Genomic DNA, 23939 nt, shown 5'->3' on the forward strand with positions numbered 1-23939 from the left:
AGGTGTAACATGGTATGGCTGGGGTGCTCTCCACACCCTTGAACCAGTTCTTCGTGACTGCACAAATGTCTGCGTTTTCCAAGGTGAGGACTGCTTCCAGTGAATGTAGTTTCATGTTAACACTCCTAGCATTTAGCAGCATAACTTTGAGGTTGTTTTTAGACAGTGTTTTTGCATCAGGAATTTTGTCCTTGAGACACTGCCTAAAAATGGCACTATGGGGGTGGCAAGAGCCTTAGCCAGAAGCCAAAATCCCAGGGGTGATAGATGAAGACCATCTCTAGCAAAGCATGAAGGTCTGTCAGTCATGTCATCCCAGGCTGACAGATACTTGATCCCCTCAGAATGACACCAGATACTAAGCCAATTATTAAAATCAATCATTTTTTTTGTATTGAGGCATCATCCTAGGTGAAGGTAAAATACTGCTTAAGGCTAGGGACATACCTGCCTAAGACACAGTCCAAGAGCTCAGTCATGGCTCTCTTCATATAGTCCAGAGAGGTACATTTCAAGTCGTTCACACCAATATGGCCTATGACAGAGTCATAACACTACCTGTTTTTGAGTGACTTGAGTGCATGTGTGATACGGTGTACCTTGCACCTGACAGACAGCTGACCGTAAGTTTATATGACTTATTCTCTTTTCAGCATGTTGGATTTGACTTTATGATTGATAGATCTGATTAGAAGATACATCCAACATTTATCTAGTTGCTAAATCTTATGTATGAGGATGTTCTTTTAAAATCTAGTAACAGACATTCTATGCCCATCACAGGTATGTCATCCCATGGTGAGGGTGCTTGTTTAGATGATCCCTGAAAGGAGGCATGGTCCAAAGAGAGGAGTGGCACTTGGATGCATCTGGTGAATGCAGAAGTGAGTGGAATACCAAAGGATTGGCCATAAATGAAATTGTCCCTCAGTGGAAGCAGTCAGTGGCATGAACCCTAAGGATGACCCTAGGTTCCTTACTTGCCACAGCCTTACAACATAGATAGTTCATGGGCAGTAAGAGATGCTGGTAGACCCAGTAATAGATAGGCAAACTGGAGCAGCCAGAAATAATGTAGCAGAAGGGAAACAAAACAAAAAAAAACTATATCACAAGTGCAGAGATCGTGTAAGGAACAGTTATTGTGTGGGAAGAAAACTGATAACACAAAGCATGTTTTAAGCTGAGAAGGCAAAGCATTTCTCCAACAGAGATTGTTAATGCAGAAAGTATAATAATAAAAGGGTTTATTTATTAATTTGTTAATCAGTTAAGTAAGCTGATCCACAGACCATTTCCAGACATGATCCAGGCCAACAGGCAGCAGAAATTAAAACTAAAACAATTTATAATATATCAGTTTTAAATTTACAAACAGTAAAATTTACAACAGTAGAAAAGAAACAAAAATTAAATAACTATAACTTAATATATATCTATATCTCTCTCTATATAGATATATATATATATATATATATATATATATATATATATATATATATAAACAGAGAGAGAGAATTTATACAGTATTATAGATTTGCTACTTGTCATTATTGTAATCTAAGTTTTTTGCAGTACATAATAATAATAAGAAGAAGAATTTATGGAAAGACTAAATAGGATGTAGGGGGAGAGAGACAGGAATGTAGTAGAATAAGTGGAGATGAATACTAATATGTAGGACAGAGCGAATTAGAATACTTACCTGCAGAAGAGATTGGTAGGAGTGATGGGTGAGTTAGTGATAGCAGGTGAAGAAGAGAGTGAGACTAGAACTTACAACGTGTGAGATGTAGGTAGGCGAGAGATGGAGAAAGAGAAAGGGAAGTAGGAAAGTACAGCTGAAGTGGGTGTTATGGCTGTTATAGCAGAATGTGTAGGTGAGGGATAGTATGGTTTTGTGTGTTTTGGATTATCCATGGATGTCAAAGCAATGACATCGGAAGGAGTCTTTGGAATATTTTTCAAAGTTTTCTTGAAATCGGTGAGAGAAGCACTTGATCTCATTTCCTGTGGGATTTAGTATCAAAATTTTAATGATAGTTTGGTGAATGCTAACTCTACAGCTATGGAGTAAGGTGGTCTGTAGGGAATGCTAGGTTCAGAATTTTCAGCATAGTATGGTTGATGTATGTGAAACACAAGATTTTTAATAGGGGCAGTAGGTGTTATTGAGAAGCTTAAATGTGAACATATCGAGTAGAAAATAAGCTCTGGTGTTTACTGGTAGCAAGATGCATCTTTTTAATTGTTTGACTGTGGTGTTCAGAATGAGGTGTAAGGAGTACAAAGCATAAAATCATATTTTATGTTTTTTGAAGTATGTTTGTGTTTTGGAAGGATGTAGTGTGAAAAGGGGGAGTGTGTATTCTTTGTTAGAGTATTGATTAGTATGGGCTGTTCCACTGTTAGGAGTTAAGAGATTTTTTGTAAGTGAGCTTAAGTTGTAAAATAATCCTTTATGCTTGGATTTCAACATGCAAAATCAAATTGTCTGATCAAGTAGAAGGCCCAGGAATTTCTGTTTGGTGACATATGGCAGAGGCTAGTGGGAGAGAGGGCTTGTGCATGTGAAGAGGTTGAGCAAACTTCAGTCACTTATCAGTTAATCAGTTGGTTTACTATGGTTTGTGCGAACGACATTCTGTCTGCAGCACTGCTGCCAAAAATCAGAATGTCGTGCACAAAACATAAATGGATGGGATAGTCGAACACACTTATGCGAATGCTGTAGTGCATTCACATAAGTGTATTTGACTATCTGCATGCAGATTGCGGTATAGTGGAGATTGGAAATTCATCCATATCCCCACTGTAGTGCAATCCCAGAGTTAGAATATATTAGTAGGGGGGTGTGGGGGGTGCAGCTCCCCATAGGGGGGGTGCAGGAGGGGTGCAGCCCCCTGCAAAAATGTGATTTGTCATATAGGAGTCTGATTTACATCAGCTCCTATGCGGTTATCACATGATGGTTTTGGCCACAATGTCGACTCAAATGTGTCTAGCATTTGGGTCGACATTGTGGCCGGTCAGAATTTCAGTTTTCAGGTTTACTATTCATTATTTCGAACAGCAAATGTTTTGCCGTTCGAACAAATAATAGTAAACCTAATCAGTCAGTCAGTCAGCTAGTTAATTATAAGTTAGAAAACTTGTGATCTCATTTTTTGGGAAACATCCAAGAAACAGGTTCTAAGTAAAGAAAGAATAGGGCCTGACTATGATTGGAGGAAATAGAGAAAAGAGAAATACTTAATATAAGCATTGGAATGGCTGACCAATGCTAGAAGTAAAAAGGTGATACAGAAAAAAAAAAGAAACTGAGCTGTCAGAGGGTGACCAAATAACTTTATATTTATTATCAGACCTTCTGAAAAATGGAGAAGTAGAGTAAATGTCCCTTTTATTCAATAAATACATTTGTTGTTTCTTTAACAGGCAAACCAGATAATTTAGCAGCAGGAAATGCAAATACTGGACATGACGCTACAGCTACAAGGGAATTTAGTGGCAAAATTACAAGACTTTAAATGAGCTTAAAAGGAAACAAACTCTAAAAAAGTTGAAAAAAAGCAAAAGATAGAGAATGAAGCCTAATCCAGTTAGTCATAAAAAGTGCGAAGGAGATAAAAAGATATGGAAACTGGGGAAGAAGGAGACAGGAGGAGGAGGAGGAGAAGGGGGTGGATAATATTAAGAAACAAAAGAGAGACAAGAAAGTTACAAAGGGTCTAATGGCTAACAAGGTTGGAAATGAATAGAAGGGGAAGAAGAAGTTAAATAAGAACACAAGCTTAAGAAATGAGATAGGCACATAAATTCAGAAAAAGAACAGTTCACCAATGTAACCAAAATAGGCAGTATTCCAATAGAGGCTCTCCGAATTGTAAACCATAAATCTGCAAATTCAATCCACAGCAATTTGCTTCATAAATTTTTATTTGCTCACAAAATGCAATAAAGTTGAAGGATTAAATGCTTTCATCTCATAACCAAAGACTTCATCAGAATCAATATATAAAGGGCTTAAAACATTTAAATATACCTCTCCATCTAAAAAACACAGCTAATTGGTTGTGTATTTATAGGTTCATAGGTTCATAGGTTCATACTAGGCTATCTGCCCGAGGGCATTTACAAGCCTAGCCCATCGTTTTGTGGCTTAGGCCACCCCTTTAGTATGGGGAACTATACCCATTATTTTTCTGTGCCTCTGTCGAGCAGTGACACTGAGGTAATCCCTGGGGTATATCTGCGATCTCCCATCCATTGGTCAAGATTTCTCTTGAACAAGGCCAGCGAGGTGCTCTGCCTCACATGTACCGGGATTTTGTTCCACAGCATAGGGAGTCTTTGGGTGATGAATCTATCCCTCCAGCACGTCCTATTAATAGCCGTGTCAAGGTTTAAGTCTCCGCCCTTGTGGCTCTGATGGATCTAGATTTTTGAGGTGAAGCATATTCATCAAATCTGGGTTTGACATGGCCTTGTATGTTAGGCAAAGGTCACCTCTGAGCAAGCGGTAGCGACTGAATAGAGCTGGAGTTCTTTCAGTCGGGCAGCATAGGACAGATTTTGAGACCCTTTATCCTTTTGGTGAGGAACTTTTGTGGCCTCTCCAGCTGCTGCAAGTGTCGGGTCAGATACATTCGAATGGGGCATTGTACTCAATCATTGGTCTGATGAGTGATGAGTAAAGGGAGACTATGACCTCCCTTGATCTAGATGAGAATCCCTTCATGATAAGGTGGGCAATGTAGAAGGTCTTCCTAACTACTTTAGCTACATGGGTGTCGAATGACAGACTACTATCAACCTGGGTCCCCAGGTCCCTGATAACTTCTTCTGTGCTCAGTGGATTGCCACCTATTTGGTAGCTAGGGTAACCTTGTTTTTCCCGAAGGGTATGACTATGCATTTTTGGCATTTAACTTTAGGCCGTGGCTCTGGCACCAGTTATCCGTTTCTGTGAGACCCTTCTGAAGGATATCTGTGTCAGATGTGTTTTCTACTATGGCCCAGTTTGCAGTCATCTGCAAACTTTGTCAGCCATAACCCTCCTGTGTTTGCTTGTACTTCGGAAAAGTAGATGCCAAACAAGAGTGGGCCCAGGACTGAGCCCTGTGGGACACCACTTGTGACAGGCTTTGAGTCTGACATGGCGCCAGCAGCTCTGACCCTGTGGGTTCTGTCACTCAGCCAGTTTGCAACCCATCTTGTGATGTATGGGTTGACATTTAAGCTGATGAGTTTTTCAATGATACCCGAATGGGGTATTGTATCGAAGGCCTTAGCCAGATCGAGGTAGGCTGTATGGACTGCCTTTCCCTCATCAATGGCTTTGGTGACTGTTTGAAAAAGTCAACCAAGTTTAAAAGGCATGATCTGCCTTTGACAAAGCCAAACTGGGTTGGATCCAAAGTCTGCAAATTCCCTATGTCTTTATTTATGAGGTCCATTATGATCCTCTCCATGGCTTTGCAGATAAGGCTTGTCAAGCTAATGGGCGGTAATTTCCAGGGTCGGTGGAGGCACCGCCTTTGTGAAGTGGTACCACAGTTGCAGTGCGCCACTCCTGGGTGCGTATCCAGAGGTAAGACTTTGATTAAACAGCTGTCCTAGCTGTGGGTTTAATTCCTCATTGAGTTCATGGAGCACACAGCCGGGGACACCATCAGGTCCCATGGATGCTGTGTTTTTGCTTTGGAGAGAGCAGTTCTCACTTGGGCGCTGGAGATGTTTGGGGGCTGCAATCGTTTGGTATAGATATCTCTCCTTTTGGGGGAGGGGAGAAGTTTGCACTGAACCTGTCAGCCAGTATGTTGGCAATGTCTGTAGGATCAGTAATCTTCACATCATTTTGAACTAGCTCTGAGCATATCTGGGAGTTTCCTCCCAGGTTTCTAACATAGCTAAAGAAGGCCTTATGATTGTCTTTTGAGTCTTTAGCTATTTTTCTCTCGAAATTTGCTTTGGATGATTTTATGAGAGCTCTTAGTTTTTACTTATAGTGATCAAGGGTGTCTTACCTTTTAAGGATTTTGCTCTATCTTGTAGTAGCTTCCTCCTTTTGTTGTAGAGTTTGTTTATGGCTGGGGTCCACCAGACTGGATGCTTGCCTTTGGTACAAAGAGTCTTTGTTTTGCTTGGGATTGCCTTATCCATGCAGTCCTGCAGGTGCTGGTAGAAGGCATTTGTAAGTGATTCAGCGGCTTGAGTACTGTTTTCCATGCCTCGGGGCCTTAAAGGAGACCACACTAGTCTTTAGAAGTGTGAAGTCGGCTTTTGAGAAGTTCTTTACTGTGGTCTTTTTATTTCAGGTGGGGGTGGGATGAGGACCTCCAGCGAGATTAGTTTGTGGTCTGATCTCACCAGTGAGGGGTACACCTCCGGTGTTGAACATTGTGCTCCCATGTTCGTGATGATGAGATCAAGTATGTTATCTCCTCTTGTGGGGATGGTGACTAGTTGTTCCATGGCATTTGAGTTTATGAATTCCAGGAACTTTTGGGCTAGGGTGTTTGGGCTTGAGTAGTGTTCCCAGTCTATATTAGGGTAATTGAAGTCACCTAGTATGATGGTGTTTGGTGATACATTTATCCCCTCTAGTGTTTTCAGGAAGGCCATGTGAGGTTCCTGAGTTTGTGAGGGTGGCCTGTAACATGCTACAATTTGCAGAGCAGTCTTGCCTATGGTTAATTGCACCTGGATGGTCTCCGATGCATCGTGCGTTGCCACCAGTCTTGAGGTGTGGGTGTCCTTGATGAATATGGATACCCCCCCCTCCTTTCTTGGTATTGTCCAGATTTTGGGGCGGAACGCATGATATGAGGTAAAACCTGATAGCGCGGGGTGCTCTCAGGAGCCTTGAACCAGGTTTCTGTCACAGCACAGACATCGATGTTCTCCATATTGAGAAGGGCCTCGAGTGCGTGCATTTTGAGATTTAGACTTCTGGCATTGAGCAGCATTACCCTTAGTTTTTTCCTTTTTGTGTTCTAGGGTGGTAGGTTTAGAATTTGAGCCTTGCCTAAAAAGGCACTATGGGGTGGCAAGAGCCTTTGCCAATATCCGAATCCCAGGGGTGACAGGTGCAAGCCGTCCCTTCTTGAAGCAGCGTGGCTTGTCCAGCATGTCATCCCAGGCAGACAGACACTGGATCCCCTTTGAATGACACCAGTGTTTAAGCCAATTGTTAAAGCTGATCATCTTATCTCTGTATTGTGGCATCATTCTTGGTGAAGGTAGGATACTGCTCAAGGTCAGGGTCATACCTGTCTGGGCTACATAATCAGAGAGCTCCTCAATGTCTCTTTTCATGTAGTCCAAGGAGGTGCGTCTCAGGTCGTTTACACCAGCGTGGACAATGACTGAATCATATTTGTACCTGCTGTTGAGAGACCTGAGTGCTTGCGTTATGTGGCGGATTCTAGCGCCCGACAGGCAGCTTACTGTGACCTTCTCCTTACTCAGTCTGGTGAGCGGGACGTCAGTGTGTCTGACTATGGAGTCACCAATGACTAGTGTGTCTGGCATTGTGTTTGGCCTTAAGGGCTGTGACTGTTTGACACTCTGACTGTGAGGTCTATGTGTTGCAGGTGTTGTGTTCTGAGGTGGTGGTTGTTTGGGTGTCTGCTTTGGTGGCCTCTGCTGTTTTGGTAGATTTTTGATCAGAGCCTCCGAGTATGTCTTTGTGTGTTTATGTGTATGATTTGAGGTTGTAATGGTAATATGTGAGACTGGGTCTATAGTGTGTGTGGTAACCTTCTCCTCCTGACTGGTCTTGCCAGTCCTATGTTGAGAGAGCTCAGCCTCCAGTTTGGCCGTGTAGTTGCATCTCTCGCATGTATTTGTGTTTTGTGGGAGGAGGAGAGGGTTGTCTGTGTACATGAGGCAATTGTAACATTGCCTCAATATTCCCAGGTTCACCAGCTGAGCAGGAGAGGACACTAGCAACTGATCCCTCGACATGCTAGAAGGAATAGACAAAAAAAAAAGATTCTGGGGGACGTGGGTGACCGAGAAATGGGGGGTTGCCTTTTTGGGGTACTATCTATGACAAGAGTGCCGTATCAAGGTAATAAGTACTGTAGGAGCAAGTGCTACATTTAACAGATAGAGAATAGTCTACTTGGAGTCAAGTAGAGATGATCTTTTTAATTATAGGATACGCTGATTAGATCAGTAGTATAGTTCGAGGAAGGTAGTTTTAAGGGAAAATTTGAAGAGTGGACTTTAGGTAGCCCGAATAGTTTAAACCTGCTTAACTGGCGCTGCCCTAGTGTGCAACAGTAGCAACTACGCGCTAAATCGGGCTAAATCGCGCTAAAGCGTGCTTTATAGCAGGGGGCTGGAAAAGACAGGAAATGACCCAAATTGGCCAACAAACCACAAGTCACTGCCCTAAACCACTCCTCCGAGGACAAATTACCTAATCACCAAAATTTAAAGCTCAAATTCCCAATATTTTAATCCTTGGAAAAATGCACCTTCAATTAGATAAAAATATATGGAAACTGGGGAAGAAGGAGACAGGAGGAGGAGAAGGGTATGGATAATATTAAGAAACAAAAGGGAGACAAGAAAGTTACAAAGGGTCTAATGGTTAACAAGGCTGGAAATGATGAATAGAATGGGAGGAAGAAGTTAAATAAGAACACAAGTTTAAGAAATGGGGTAGGCACATAGATTTACAAGATGGATTTTATTCTAAGATTGACATGAATTATGATAAACCCATATGATCTGAAAGATCTGAAAAGGTAGATATTGATTTCCATACAAGTAAATTAGTGTTCAGAATGTATGAGGAGTGCCTCTGTATGATCTAGACAGTTTAGAGAAGTATTTTTAAAAACTTAAAAATCCAAGAAAAAGTATCGTTCCAAACACGGCCAAAATAACAGCAACCAGTCGTTTATTTTGCATAAAACAGGTAAGCACTTTCACGAGTAACAAACTCGATTCTTCAGACCTTATACAAAAGTTAAAACATACTGCCTGATTTAAAATCACTGCCACTACACTGTACTAGAACGCTCACATGACCTAAGCTGATACAAATTGACTAACTTAACGAAAATATTACTAAATAACATTGTCGCAATATTCATAAGCACTCAGCTGTCTGCGCAAACTGCAAAATATGCTCTGAATTGCTACATATTAGATACAAAGTTTCACAACTAATACAAGATAGTTCTTAGGAAAACATATTAAATGTTCAAGATCACTCAAGTACTTATGCAAACTACAAAGCATGATCTAATCTACTGTACATTAGATAAAAAAAATCCTGCACTATTACAAATAGTTAAATCACACTGTTTCCATGTTCAAAAATCACCAAGTTACCTATGCAAACTTCATAATAAACAAAATCTACACAATGGATGAGTGAAGGGGGGAGTGAGAAAAGAAAAAAGGAGAAAATTCCTGCAAGCAAATGCAAGTAAAACTGTAGCATTGTTCACTCCTGAAACAGCTGAAAAAATGTATACTCATAAAACATCATACATACAGACAAATATATTAAAATTCAACATGCATATCTCAATATGTTGCAAATACACTCGAACTAATGAACAGCAAAAACGCCAAGGAAATGCACCAAAAATCCTTTATTGAGAGCTTTCGTCTCCTAATAGAAAACTTCATCAGAAAATAACACTGCAGTCAACCCCACCCCATTTATCCACCAAAAACATGACATCACTTCCTACTTGTTAAGCTATATTAAAATATATTACATTTTAAAACACATATATGTCATGCATTTAAAAAATGCTACCAGTACTAACAAATACCACATGCATTAAAATTCTGTTCAACTGGTACTAAGTCCATAAAACACTTTCACACATATACATATTTAAAATTTCAGCAAGACAGTTTGCTGTCTTATTCTATAATTATTTTACATATAAAATTCTGATTTCAGTCTTAGTATTGAACTGATGGAAATAGCATTGTTCAATCCAGGAAATTCTGAGGCATTGGCCCTCAGTTGCCATCTCAGTTCTTTTAGTTCTAAAAAGTCATTTAGGGGACCCGCTCTTTCCCCTACACAGGCTTGGTCAATTACCATAAAATTGAATTTATGACCCTCATGTGAAATTATATGAGTGGCAAGGGCATTTTTTATATCTTTTTTACTTATGTCGTAATTATGCTGATATATGCATGTCCTCAAAGCATTGACTGTTTTCCCTATATAGAAACAAGGGCAAAGAGAACACATCGCCAAGTATACCACCCCCTTACTGCTACATGTATACTTCTTAAATAGGGAGTGTTTGCCATAATGTGGAATATAAACTTCCTTGCCTTCCTTTATTTTTCTACATTGAAGGCAAAACCCACATTTTGCCATTCCTCCCCCTTTTCTATACACGCTCCTATTACTTTCAATAATATTTTTAAAACTCTCACCTTTTTTGTATATAATTCTGGGTGAATTCCCTACTAACTGTAAATGTTCTTGGTTCACCCTAAATATATTCCAGTTTCGCTGCAAGATTTTTCTAATGTCATGAAATTGGTTATTAAATTTAAAAATAGCTGATTTCTCAAATTTATTTATCTTTTGTCTATTTACTCTTTCATTACCTAGGTTTTTCCCTAGTAAGGGTTGGAATATGCCCTGTTCTCTTTTCATTTTCACCTCCATAAATATATTGTCTACAAAGTCAGCAGGGTAATCTCTCCTAACCAAGATGTTTTTCAATATGTTGAGTTGATGTACGAATTCCCCATCCTCTGACACCATCCTTGCAATACATACCCCTTGCCCTTTTACTAATGACTTTTTTTTGATGGGTGGGATGGCAACTTTTGAAATGCAGGAGGGTATTGGAATATGTAGGCTTCCTATAAATATTTGATGTGAATGCCTTGGTGTGATGTTTCTTTTCAATGCTTATATCTAAGTAGTTGACCTTGTCTTTACTCATATTACTAGTAAATTCTAGAAAATTAGTACTCAAAATTAATAAATTCCAAAAATTCTTTTAATTCTTGTTCCCCATTCTTCCAAAAGACTATAATATCATCTAAAAAATGGCCATAGAAGGTTCATCCTTCTAAATATATACTTTTAAAGACTATTTCTTTCTCCCAGAAAGCAAGAACAATGTTTGTGGAAATGGGACACTCCCTATTTAAGAAGTATACATGTAGCAGTAAGGGGGTGGTATACTTGGTGATGTGTTCTCTTTGCCCTTGTTTCTACATAGGGAAAACAGTCAATGCTTTGAGGACATGCATATATCAGCATAATTACGACATAAGTAAAAAAGATATGAAAAATGCCCTTGCCACTCATATCATTTCACATGAGGGTCCTAAATTCAATTTTATGGTCATTGACCAAGCCACTGTAGGGGAAAGAGGGGGTCCTCTAAATGACTTTTTAGAACTAAAAGAACTGAGATGGCAACTGAGGACCAATTCTTCAGAATTTCCTGGGTTGAACAGCGCTATTTCCATCAGTTCAATACTAAGACTGAAAACGGAATTTTATATGTAAAACAATTATAGAATAAGACAGCATGCGGTCTTGCTGAAATTCTAAATATGTATATGTGTGGAAGTGTTTTATGGACTTAGTTCCAGTTGAACAGAATTTTAATGCGTGTGGTATTTGTTTAAATGCATTTTTTTAAATGCATGACATATGTGTGTTTTAAAATGTAATACATTTTAATATAGCTTAGCAAGTAGGAAGTGACGTCATGTTTTTGGTGGATAAATGGGGTGGGGTTGACTGCAGTGTTATTTTCTGATGAAGTTTTCTATTAGGAGATGAAAGCTCTTAATAAAGGATTGTTGGTGCATTTCCTTGGCCTTTTTGGTGTTCATATCTCAATATGCAGTAATGTAAAATGAGTGGGTAAAAAGTATATATCCAGGAACATTCTAATATAAAATATATATACTGCTACTACTCTGCCATTCCTTAATACAATGGCCTTGCTTTCAGTATTGGTCTCAATGGAACTACTCCATTTATACCTGGCCATATATCAGCTCGAAGCCTGATGATATATTTTGTTTCTGTAACCGCTGTGTGATTTCCACTGACCCTCACACAGAGGTTACAGAAACAAAATGGAACATCAGGCTTTGAGCTGATGTATGGCCAGGTCTAAATGGAGTAGTTCCATTGAGACCAATACTGAAAGCAAGGCCATTGTATTAAGGAATGGCAGAGTAGTAGCAGTATGTATATTTTATATTATAATGTTCCTGGATATATGCCTTTTACCAACTCATTTTACATTACTGCATATTGAGATATGTAAGTTGAATTTTAATATATTTGTCTGTATGTATGATGTTTTATGAATATACATTTTTTTCAGCTGTTTCAGGAGTGAACAATGCTACAGTTTTACTTGCATTTAATTTTCTCCTTCTTTTTTCCTTTCCCACTTCCCCCTCCCTTCACTGATCCGTTCTGTAGATTTTGCTTATTCTGAAGCTTCCTATACTGGGTGATTTTTGAACATGGAAACAGCGTGATTTAACTATTTGTATTAGTGCAGGAATTTTTTATCTAATGTGCAGCAGATTAGATCATACTTTATAGTTTGCATAAGTAGTTGAGCGATCTTGACCATTTAATATGTTTTCCTAAGAATTAGCTTGTATTAGTTGTGAAATTTTGTATCTAATATGTAGCAATTAAGAGCATGTTTTGCACTTTGTACAGACAGCTGAGTGCTTATGAATATTGCAACAATGTTATTTAGTAATATGTTTAAGTTAGTAATTTTGTATCACCTCAGGTCATGTGGTGACTCTAGTACAGTGTAGTGGCAGTTAAGTCATTTTAAATCAGGCAGTATGTTTTAGCTTTTGTATATGGTCTGAAGAAGCGAGTCTATTACTTGTGAAAGCGCCTACCTGTTTTATGTGAAATAAACGACTGGTTGCTGTTATTCTGGCCATATTTTGGACCATACTTTTTCTTGGATTTTTACTTTATTTTGTTCATTTTGGTCCATTTATCACAGGAGATGGAGTTCTCATATTTTTGATTTTTAAAAACTTGATAAGCTTAGTTTTAGGGAGCAGAGTCAGCAGAAAAGATTTAATATACATTAAGGATAACAGAGGAGATATTTATGGATAGAGGCTGAAGTATGCATCTAAATCTACTAAATGAATTGTAAAAAAAATAAGGAGGTTTTCAGGCTAAATGTTTGTGTTTTATTTAAAAGCAAAAGTGTGTCTGAAGATGAGGTAGAGCAGAAAAGGAACTTGGACTATGCTACATAATAAAAGAAGGAAAAAGAGGTCAAGACTAAGATTATGAGATGAGTTTTAAGAAACAAAGATATAGTACATATTCATAGGTTCATAGGTGTGTATTAGGCTAATGACTCTGGGGCCTTTACAAGCCTAGCCATAGGATTACCCTGGTATAGTGCCACCCGACCTTAGTTCCTAGTGCCTCTGTCAGGTAAAGCCACTGGAGTTATCTATGGGATGAATTTTCTGTTTCCCCTCCACTCATCAAGATTTCTCTTGAAGAGGGTCAATGAGGTGCTCTGCTTGACGTGTATGGGAAGTCTGTTCCATAGCATGGGCAGTCTCTGGGTTATGAACCTGTCTCTCCAGCATGTTCTGTTAATTGTGATAATGAGGTTGAGGTATGTGGAGCGTGTGGTGTGGAGGGATTGGGATTTCTTTAAATGTAGCATTTCTAACTGAGCTGGGTCAGATATGGCTTCAGAAGTCAAGCAGAGATCGCCTCTAAGTAGGCAATATGAGACAGAGAATAGTTGAAGTTTTTTGAGTCTGTCCATATAGGACAAGTGTTTAAGGCCTAGGATCCTCTTTATGAGGTACTTTTGTAGCCTCTCCAGTTGTTGCAGGTGTCTAGTGAGGTACATGCCAAATAGGGCATTGTACTCAATGATTGGCCTAATGATGGAAGAGTAGAGGGAGACAATGACCTCTTTCTTTCTGGCTGCAAAAGCCTTAGTAATGAGATGTGCCACATAGAAGGACTTTCTGACCACAGTGGCAATGTGGAGATCAAAAGAGAGGTTGCTGTCAACCTGTGTTCCCAGATCTGTTATAACACCTTCTGTGTTCAGTGGATGACCATCAATAAGGTAATTCATGGGAACCAAATTTTTCCCAAAGGGGATGATGACACATTTTTGGCATTGAGCTTAGGGCCATGGTTCTGACACCAGTCATTGGTCTCAGTGAGGCCATTCTGTATGATGTCAACATCACTTGCTCCCAACTTGCAATTCTCTGTGAACTTTGTCAGCAAGAGTCCCTTCATGTTGGCCTGGACTTCAGAGAAGTAGATACCAAACAGGAGAGGACCCAGGACCAAACCCTGAGGAACTCCACTTATGACTAGTTGGCAGTCTGATTTGGAGTCAGCTACTTTCACACTGTGGGTTCTATATTTGAGCCAGTTTGCAACCCACCTAGTGATGTAGGGGTTGATGCCAAGCTTAGTGAGTTTTTCTATGATTCCTGAGTGGGGAATGGTATCAAAAGCCTTGGCCAGATCAAGGTAGGCTATATGAACCACCTTGCCTTCATCCACAGCTATGGTGACTGACTCAAAGAAGTCGACCAAGTTGATCAAGCATAATCTACCCTTCACAAAACCAAACTGTGTGGGATCCAGAGTTTGGAGATTCCCTATATCCTTGTTTTATTAGGTCCATGATGCTACATTCCATAGCTTTGCATATCAGACTCATCAGGCTAATGGGGTGATAGTATCCAGGGTCTGTATTCGCTCCTCCTTTGTGGAGAGGGATGACTGTAGCAGTGCGACATTCAGTAGGAACAAAGCCTAAGGTGAGGCTGTGATTGAACAGGATACACAGGTGAGGTGCCAGTTCACTCTGTAGTTCATGTAGAACACAACCAGGGATATTGTCAGGTCCAATAGACCTTGTGCAGTGCTGTTTTAACCTGTTCAGCAGTAATACTGGGTGCCTGGCCATCTACTGGTATTGTGATGGGTACTTTGGGGGGGATAAAGTTTGTACTTAATCTGTCAGCCAGTATACTGGCAATATCTGTTGGCTTGGTATAAGAGGTACCATTGTGCAGTAGCTGAGGTCAAATCTGGGTATTGCCATGGAGATTCTTTATATAACTAAAGAAGGTGTTGTGGTTGTCTTTACTATCTGCTGCAATTCTGTTTTCATAGCTAGCATTATGGGATTTGCTGAGGGATCTCAACTTTATTTTAGGCTGATAATGGAGTTTTTCCAATATTGGGACTTCACCTTATTCTGCATCAGTTTCCTCCTTCTGTTGTAGAGTTTGTTTATGGCAGGGAACCACTAGATTGGCATCCTTTTTTTGGCGAAGAGCGTCTTGGTTCTATTGGGTATTTTGAGATCCATGCATTTGTGTACGTGTTCATACAGTGCATTGGTGTATGATACTGTGATCACACAACTATTCTCCATTTGCATGGATGCTGTGAAGTTAGCCACTTCTGTTTTTAGGAGCCCAAAGTTAGCTTTGTAGAAGTTTTTCATGGTGGTTACCTTTGCGGGATGGGGGTGGGAGGGATGTGGATTTCCAAGGTGATTAGTTTGTGGTCAGATCTAACCAGGGAGGAGCTGACTATTGGTGTAGAGCAATGGTCACCCATGTTAGTAATGGCCAGGTCAAACATGTTGCTACTTCTAGTGGGGGAGCTGGTCCAGGGCATTAGAATTAATGAACCCCAGGAAGCCTTGGGCAAGTGTATTGGTACATGAGTAGTTTACCCAGTTAATGGAGGATAAGTTGAAGTCACCTAGTAAGAGAGTGTTAGGGTTGACCCTAATATTTTCCAGGGTGCTTAGGAATGTGGAGTGTGAGTCTTGGGACATGGTTGGGGCCCTATAGCAGGCTACAACCTGAATCACTGACTTAACCACTGTTAGCTGCATCTGAAGTATCTCTGATGTGTTATCTTGGGCTACCAGTCTGGAGGCATCTTTTATGAATATGGAAACACCACCACCTTCGGAGCTTTGTTCCAAGTTCTGGTGCCAAAGGTGTGGAATGACTTATAGCCTGGTAGTGTAGGGGTGCTTTCTGCTGCCTTGAACCAGGTCTCTGTTACAGCACAAATGTCGATGTTCTCCATTTTAAAGAGTGCTTTGAGTGAATGCATTTTGTGATTTAGTCTTCTAGCATTGAGCAGGATGACTCTCAGATTGCATTTGTTTGTACCTGTTACGGTGGTAATTTGGTCTTTGGAACACCGCCTAAAAAGGCACTATAGGGGTTGTAAGAGCCTTGGCCAGTATCCAGAAGTCCAGGGGTGACAGATGCAGGCCATCTCTGGCAAAGCATTGAAGTCTGTCAATCGTATCATCCCAGGCAGACAGATACTGGATCCCGTTAGAATGACACCAGAAACTTAGCCAATTGTTGAAATCAATCATTTTCTGCTTGTACTGTTGTATCATTCTGGGTGATGGTAGGATGCTGTTCAGGGCTAGGGTCATACCCACCTGGGCTGCATAATCCGAGAGCTCCTCCATGTCTCTTTTCATGTAGTCCAGGGAGGTACACCTCAGGTTATTCACTCCCACATGTACAATGACAGAGTCATATTTGTACCTGTTGTTGAGAGACGAGTGTGTGCATTATGTTTTGGATACTGGCACCTGACAGGCAGCTGACTGTTACTTTCTCCTTATTTGACATAGTGAGTGAGACATCAGTGTACCTCACTATCAAGTCACCTATGACTAGTGTGTTGGGCATGCTGTTTTGTCTTAGGGGTTTTGTTGAGTGGCACACTGTTTAGGAGAGTTATGTGCCTCGTGATTAGTGTTGTTTTGTGGTGGTCGAGTGCGTTTCTACCTTGGATGTCTCTGCTGCTTGGGTACATTTTTATTGAGAGTCTCCACGAAGGTGGGTGTGTGGTTTGTGTTTTTATGTGAAGGTAGTGCTGGTGTGTGTTCTGGAGGGCTATGTGTTCCATGTGGTGTGGTGCAAGTGTTGACCTTGTCCTCTTGACCAGCTATTCTGGTCTGGCTGGAGAGTGTGTGGCTTGCAATTTGGATATCTAAGTGCATCTCTCACACGTCTGAGTGTTGGAAGGTAAGAGGAGAGGGTTGTTGGTGTACATGAGGCAGTTGCTACATTGCCTCAGGAAGCCCAAGTTCACCAGGTTAATAGGAGAAAGCACAGGGAACTGACCTTTAGACATGCCTGGAGGGGTGGGCATTGATAATCAGTACTGGACCTGTTTCCTTGTTTAACATTTAGTGCTGATAGCACTTTTGTGTGCTACAATAACTGCTACAAGAAGGCTGATAAAGTGCTAGACTAATAAGCTAGTAAAAGTGCAGTAGAGGAGAGAACTAGTAGAGCTAAGGGAAATCTTCAAGAGCAAACTCTGGCACTGCTCAGAAGCTTACAAACAGTGCTGGATACAGAAAGTTTATATCTGGAACAGTGCTGGATACAGAAAGTTTATATCTGGACTAGACTAGTTACAGGAAAGGTGGGTAACAAGCACAAATGCAGGCTTTTAAACCGGAAAGTTGGAAGAGATGGAAAAACTGTCCAAATGGCCAATAAACTACAATTTCTGGGCCAGGAACCACTCCTCTTGTGGTAGATAGGCTACTTAATGTTTACGACTCTCACTGATAAGTTAGAAGGCTTCCATCCAACACAGAAAGGCATGGGAGGGCTCAGAAGCTTACAGTCTTGGACACAGCAAATCAGTATCTGGACTAGACTAGTTACAGATAAGGGGAATAACAAGTTCAAATGCAGGCTTTTAAGCCAGAAAGTTGAAAGAGATGGAAGAAACTGGGCAAAAGGACAATAAAACACAACATCTGGGCCAGAAACCACTCCTTTTGTAGTTGATAGGCTACATAGTGTTTACCACTCCCACTGGTAAGCTATCAGGCTTCCCTCCATCACAGAAGGGCTTTGGGGGGGGCTCAGGAGCTTACAAACAGTCCTGGATACAGCAAATCTGTATCTGGACTAGACTAGTCACAGGAAAGGGGTGAAACAAGTGCAAATGCAAGCTTTTTAATTGGAAAGTTGAGAGAGATGTAAAAACTACCCAAACAGCCAATAACAACAATTTCTGGGCCAGAAACCACTCCTTATGTAGTATATAGGTTACCCAGTGCTTAATACTCCCACTGATAAGCTAGCAGGATTCCCTCCAGCACAGACAGGCTTAAGGGGCTCAGGAGTTTACAAACAGTCCAGGATACAGCAAATCTGTATCTGGACTAGACTATTCACAGGAAATGGAGGAAACAAGTGCAAATGTGGGCTTTTAAATCAGAAAGTTGAGAGAGATGGAATCACTGCCCAAACGGCCAATAACTACATTTGCTGGGATAGACACCACTCCTTATGTGGCAGATAGGTTACCTAGTGCTTACCACTCCCACTGATAAGCTAGCAGGCTTCCCTCCAACACAGACAGGCTTGGGGGGCTCAGGATCTTACAAACAGTCCAGGATACAGCAAATCTGTATCTGGACAAGATTAGTTACAGGAAAGGGGGGGGGGCAAGCTTAGAATTTTTTTTTGTAAAGTGGAAAAGGAGAAAGTTGGAACAGAAGCTAATTCAAGGTTAATAATTTAAGTGGGATGGTCTTTTCAAATGGTCTCTCACTATTAGGTAGAATAAATTAATGACACTAGACTGGGAGGAGTGTCCCAGATCAAATATACAGTTTGGGCGGGCAACTACAAAGCCACCAAGTATAAGAACAAGACAGCAATAGGGAGGAGGAGTGGGAATCTATTACAGCGACTAGCTGTAGCCACTAAATTAAAGTTTTAAACAGATAAAGGAGCAAGGAGACTCTAGAGAATGCTTTTAACTGCAAACAGATCTGTTATATGATACCTGAATAGAAGACAGAAACCTCAAAAAAAAAATGCACAGAAAAGAATAGATAGAGCACTCACAAACAGAAAATATAACTCTCAGTATGAAAAAAAAAGTTCACAGTTAAGTAATTCAGTAAACATCCAATTAGAGTAATGAAACAGTATATAGCAATGAGAAATACAGTTAAAACAGTATAAAACAGTACATAAATATAGTGAAACAGTAACAAAAAGCTATAGAACAGTTAAAAAATGTAGTGGATTAATTGTATAGTACAATTATAAGTGTTACAGAAGTGCAATTCAATGAAATAAGTGTACAAATTACATAGTCTGCACTTGGAATCTTAAAGACTTTCTGCTTCATCCTAGTAATGAATCAACATCCACAGCCTGGTAAATACAAGCACAGCCCTTTGCAGATACATGGTTTATATACCAGAAAGGAGGGAAGAATCAATAAACTTGAATTACTACTCAGTCCTATTAGCCTCTGCTGTTACCCAATCACTCGTGTTACAGAAGGTCAAGAAACCGTGTTACTCTCAATAATAATGAAGACAACACACTATCAGCAGAAAATGGCTAGCAGAAACACAGGAAACTCAACAAAAAAAAAAAAAAACTACCAGGCCTGGACAACAGCAGGCCTCAATCAAGATTATGCTACCTGAGTAGAACACAGAAAACCTCATGATAAATGCATAGAAAGTGCACTCACAAACAGAAAATACAAGTCTCAGTATGAAAAAGCAGTTTACAGTTTAGTAATTCAATAAAAATGCAATTATAGTAATGCACATTATTACAGCTACTAGCTGTAGCCACTAAATGAGAGATTTAAACAGTTAAAATAGCAAGGAGACTCTAGAGAATGCTTTTAACTGCAAAAAAAAAAAAAAATCAGTTATGATACCTGACTAGAACATAGAAACCTCAGAAAATGCACAGAAAAGCAGGGATAGAGCACTCACAAACAGAAAATACAACTCCCAGTACGAAAAAACAGTTTACAGTTAAGTAATTCAGTAAACATGCAATTAGAGTAATGAAACAGTATCTAGCAATGAAAAATACAGTTAAAACAGTATAAAATGTACATAAATGCACTGAAACCATAAAAAGAAACTTTATAACAGTGCAAAATATAGTAGATTAACTGTATAGCACAAGTGTCACAGAAGTGCAATTCAGTGAAATAAGTGTAAGAAATACTTATTCTGCTCTTGGAATCTTAAGGAAATTCTGCTTGGTCCCAGTAATGAATCAACATCCACAGCCTGGTAATACAAGCACAGCCCTTAGCAGACAAAGTGTTTATATACTAGAAAGGATGGAAGAATGAATAAGCTTGAATTACTACTCAGTCCTATTAGCCCCTGCTGTTACCCAATCACTCATGTTACAGAAGGTCAGGAAACCCTGCTACCCTCAATAATAATGAAGACAACACACTATCAGGAAAAATGGAGGCAGAAATACAAGAAACTCAACAAACAAAACTACCAGGCCTGGAAAACAGCAGGCCTCAATCAAGATTATGCCGCACTAGTAGAACACAGAAAACCTCACAATAAATTCACAGAAAGAGCACTCACAAAAAGAAAATACAAGTCTCAGTATAAAAAAGCAGTTTATATTTTAGTAATTCAATAAAATGCAATTATAGTAATGTACACTATTACAGCTAATAGCCATAGCCACTAAATGAAAGTTTTAAACAGATAAATGAGCAAGGATACTCTAGAGAATGTTTTAACTGCAAACAAATCAGTTATATGATACCTGACTAGAACACAGAAACATCAAAACAAATGCAAGGAAAAGCATGGATAGAGCACTCACAAACCAAAAATACAACTCGGTATGAAAAAGCAGTTTACAAATAAGTAATTCAGTAAACATGCAATTAGAATAATGAAACAGCATCTAGCAATGACAAATACAGTTAAAACAGTATAAAACATTACATAAATGCAGTGAAACAGTAAAAGAAAGCTTTATAACTGTGCAAAATGTAGTGGATTAACTGTATAGCACAATTATAAGCATTACAGTAGTGCAATTCCATAAAATAAGTGTAAGAAATACTTATTCTGCTCTTGGAATCTAAAGGAATTTCTGCTTAGTCCCAGTAAGGAATCAACACCCACGGCCTGATAAATACAAGCACAGCCCTTTGCAGACACAGGGTTTATATACCAGAAAGGATGGAAGAATCAATAAGTTTGAATTATTACTGAGTCCTATTAGACCCTGCTGTTACCCAGTCACTCATGCTACAGAAGGTCAGGAAACCCTGTTGCTCTCAATAATAATGAAGACAACACAATGTAAGCGGAAAATGGCTGCCAGAAACACAGGAAACTCAACAAACAAAACTACCAGGCCTGGACAACAGCAGGCCTCAATCAAGATTATGCTACCTGAGTAGAACACAGAAAACCTCACGATAAATGCACATAGAGAGCACTCACAAACAGAAAATACAAGTCTCAGTATAAAAAAATAGTTTACAGTTTAGTAATCCAATAAAAATGCAATTATAGTAATGCACACTATTACAGCTACTAGCTGTAGCCACTAAATGAAAGTTTTAAACAGATAATGGAGCAAGGAGACATTTTGCTTTTAACAGCAAACAAATCAGTTATATGATACCTGACTAAAACACAGGGATCTCAAAAAAATGCACAGAAAAGCACAGATAGAGCACTCATAAACAGAAAATACAATTCTTAGTATGAAAAAGCAGTTTACAGTTTATAGCTAGAAACAACAAAAGTGAAGTACATGTTCAACTTGATAAAGGCTGGCTATGAAATGGCAGACAATCTGAGAAGAACACTCAATTTTCTCTTGACCCAGTACCTTATGAAAAATTTAACATTAACTTAACAACATGGATGAAAAGGCCCTAAATGGAACAGATGAACAGGCTGATATCAAATGTTCTTTCTGGAGATTTTTTTTCATCTCTGAAAAGTTTCTTTGAAATTGCATGAAATGGATATCTTCTGGATGGCTTAGGCCTCAGACAATGAAGAATGAAGGGATGAAATATGTCAACTGGTGTAAAAGGGTGTAGGAAAGGAGATATACAGCATATGAAACAGTTCCATGTAATATAGTGGTTCTAAACAGAAAATGAACTCATCAGGAACATATGGAGTTTCTAAAAACTTATGCTATCATAATACTACAAGAAACAGAGCTAGCAAATATGATACAGTAGAAATTACTACATTGTGAAGGAACTTACAGGAAACCAAGTCCTGACCTTTTATTTATTGAACATTTGTTGACCAGGAAAGTACGGCTAAGATAGTCTATTTTCAGTGGAGGCCTGGGGAGAAAAGCTCCAGATTCTTGTTTTTGGAATGTGGGAGGAAACTGGAGTACCCAGATTAAACCCATGTGAACACAGTGAGGACATGCTGACTCTGCACAGAAAGCACCCCAGCTGAGAATCAAACTGGAGATTCTCTTGCTGCAAAGTGACAACATTAACCACTGCACCACTGCATCACCCTATTAATTGATTAAGTCAGGCTTGTAGTCTGAACTGGTATTGTTGCTATCTACTAGACATTTTCTAAGTACCAGATTCCAAAATATGTTGGGTATGGAGTAACATCCTGCACTGAGCATTTGTTCCAAGACCAATTCTAAAAGGTAGGGATATGCAAGTTCCTGGTCAGAGGAAGTTAATGGTGACTATCAGAGCCCTGTGCCAAAATCCAAAAGACCTTGCTACACTGGCTGATGAACAATGTACCCATGTACAAGGCTTACTAAATGGGAAAGCCCATTAAAGTAAATGCACATTCTTGTGGAAGCTGAATCTCCACCTGTTTTTGTGGGAGATGGTGCTGCAGGTTGTACCTGTTGGGAAGCCAGAATGCCAGTGATACCTAGTTTCACATAAAGATCGAGCTGTACTGCAGGTGTTAAGAGTTGGAATATGTCTGGGACCATGAATATGCTCTATTATGTGCACTGTTTGCCAACTCCCAAACTCCCTTTGGGTGGCCCATACTTTTATAGTGTTAAAAACAGAAATAAATGCCTGGAGGGTAGTGGCTACTCATGAACATCCTTTGTCTAGTAAGAAATAAAAGCAAGGATGATAACCATGTTGGCCATTAAGTACCACCTGTAAGTTCTACCTGGAATTGCAATGAGGGTCCCTGGCTGCAATACCAGGTATAAAATACTGATGGAGATACTGCACCTGAGAAATTCAGCCAGAATTGGTGGGGATGCCAAGTCCTCAGGAAAGATTTGACAATACTGAGAAGAGAAAATGAGATTTATTAACATACGGAATCTCATTTTCTATTCTGGGCATAGTGGAGCTCCATTCATTTGGCTGAATCATCATGACCCTCCTACTGGAGTCTTCACAAGGTAGTAGTGTGGATTGTACAGTTTGGTGTAGCATAAGTCTCTGATTTCCCTCTCTCTCTCTCTCTCTCTTTCTCTTTCTATGCCAGACATTTGGAATCCAAACCTAAAAGTTAGATTTAGGTGGTCAGGTGAATATTCCATGTTTTTTGATATGTATTTATCACCTACTAGAAATGCAGATCATTAGAATACACTGGTGTGGGAGGAACTTGATGAACAGATACATTTCACCCATGCAGCCAAGAACACTCATCCTTTCCCCCCACTTGCACCCATTCTGTTGCTGAATTATGAAGATCATTAGCGAATCTAGAAGATGTAGAAGTTGCTTCTCCCATTGTTGCATGAAATGTCTTAGCTCTGTAATTAAGATGAGATTAAGATGCTTCTTAAGTGTGTCCTTAGGTTCAGAGGTAGCTACTAGGCATGCAGTGTAAGACGCCATTAAGTAGCCTTGCTCAAATTCTCATTTACCCCAAAACAGTGTCTAGTTAAGTGACTTGCTGAAGGTTACACAGTAGGCAAATGAAGGCTGAAGGATTCAAACCTTGTAGCACAGGAAGTAGCTCATTAATAGCTTACAGACGTAGGAAATTAATCCCGCTACCTGGTGTGGGAATAGAACTCACAGTCTTCTGATCTTTCAGCACCAAAACATGCGT

This window comes from Protopterus annectens, chromosome 5.part0 (assembly GCF_019279795.1).
Source record: "Protopterus annectens isolate FY-2018-M chromosome 5.part0, PAN1.0, whole genome shotgun sequence".
Classification (NCBI taxonomy): Eukaryota; Metazoa; Chordata; order Ceratodontiformes; family Protopteridae; genus Protopterus; species Protopterus annectens.